Genomic DNA, 1,714 nt, shown 5'->3' with positions numbered 1-1,714 from the left:
GGGAGTCGTGGCGGAGGGCTCTGCGGGGAGGAGGGGGGGAGAGGGAGGGAAGGAGGGGAAGAGGCTTGTGTTGATGATGATGCTGGTGATAGTGGAGGACTAACAGATTGCTCCTCTTTCTTCTTTTCACTGTCTGTGACTGAGATGTTGCACTGAAGTTGTGGCAGTTTTAGTTCATTGAAGAGAAGAAGAAGACAATGCTGAAGAAGAAAAAAAAAAGGGGGGGATCTCAGAGAAAACCTTAAAGTATGCCACAGGCAATTGGGAGGCACAGCCTATTTTCCACTTGTTTTCTACTTTTAGCTGCTGAGGTTCACTGTCTTCATGTGTGTGCTTGTGCAATTTCTTTTCTCCCCCAGTGCAAGAAACCAACCATAGGTTGGTGACCAGGAGTGTGTTTGGTAAAAACCTGTTTTGTAGCAGATCAGAGGCCAGATGAAGTTGGTGTGAAACACCTTTGTCTGCCAAGCTATATTACATTACATGCTTTAGTGTGTTTTCCATCTGGCGGCTGTATAGGGGGAGGGGAAAACGGGAGGCGTGGGGGGAGAGGGAGGGATGGGGGGTGGTTGGCTATCTTCTAGACAGCAGTGTAACAATGAGCCTGCCTCAGCAATTTTCAAAACATATCATCAATACACGACTGGGAGCTTGCGCTTTTAAATATTAACCCTGTGGCAACCGGGGCAGGCTGCGGAGAGCTCAAGTGGTTTTGCGGCATCCTCTGGCGTTGGATCATCCAATAAAAGACGTCCTGGGGGATGAGCTAATTTGCTGTAGGATCCTAAAGAACATTTGCCAGCTATAGAGAACATTGGCGTAATGAACAAAGCAGATATATTCAGGTTATGTTACCCACCAGTAATTGCCACATAAGGAGGCTGAGTTAAATTTGCAGCTGGCTTTGAGCGAATTGATACACAAGGGGCCTCATTCATATGGCGTAACTGTCATCTTAAATTTATCACCCATTTTATTTTTCCACCTCCTTCAGGAAGGCACAAGTGAACGTTGAAATATGAAACGGCATGAAGGCAGTCAAAGAATTGCACTTAGTGATTCTGCAAATATTGTGATGTTTTAGAAGAATGGTTTATTTCAGAAGTGAACTCGCTTTCGATAAATCAAGACATGCATCATATAATTCTCAGACTGCTCCTCTTTCCTTTCCTCCCTGCCACACAACAATCCAGCCTTTCCATTACTTTGCACGCACACAATCTCTTATCGGTGGCACTATCATGCACAAACAAGTCCTCCATATCTTTATACATGTCCACCAGAACCCAATGAATTTACATTAGCAATCACAGAGTGGGTAACCGCCCCACTCCTCCATCAATCTCTGATGGGGAATAAAAATGAAATGCACTTCTCAGGCAACTCGGATTAAGGATCACGCTTTTATCAAATACTAAAGTCTATTTCAAGTCGTGTTCATAAATAACTGAGGGCAGAGAGGGAGGAAAAGAAAAAGGGTGGAGGCAGAAAAAAAAGAAGAGTGAGAAACCAGAGGGGAAGGGCCAGACAGGCGGGGGCGGTGTGGACGTAGACAGAGAGCATCATGGTCTAAAGCTGAGGGCACTCGGGGTTTGGAGAGATTAGGAAATAAGGTAGAAAATAAGAATCTCAGGGCATTTCAGCATCATATAATCCCCACGACTCCTTTCCAGGAATCTCCTTCAATTACAGACGAAAAATGGAATTCAGGTTA

The 1,714-nt window shown here is 45.0% G+C and overlaps 1 protein-coding gene across 1 annotated transcript in view; it reads right to left on the bottom strand.

Annotated features, from left to right (window-relative positions):
• Positions 1-1,714, bottom strand: part of rbfox3a (RNA binding fox-1 homolog 3a) — a 188,408-nt gene that overhangs the window by 116,009 nt on the left and 70,685 nt on the right. The window lies entirely within an intron of this gene.

Source organism: Morone saxatilis, unplaced genomic scaffold, assembly GCF_004916995.1.
Source record: "Morone saxatilis isolate NCDOM2014 unplaced genomic scaffold, NCSU_SB_2.0 Contig14, whole genome shotgun sequence".
NCBI lineage: Eukaryota > Metazoa > Chordata > Actinopteri > Moronidae > Morone > Morone saxatilis.
The sequence above is the reverse complement of the archived record's forward strand: the minus strand, read 5'-3'. Positions and strand labels throughout refer to the sequence as shown.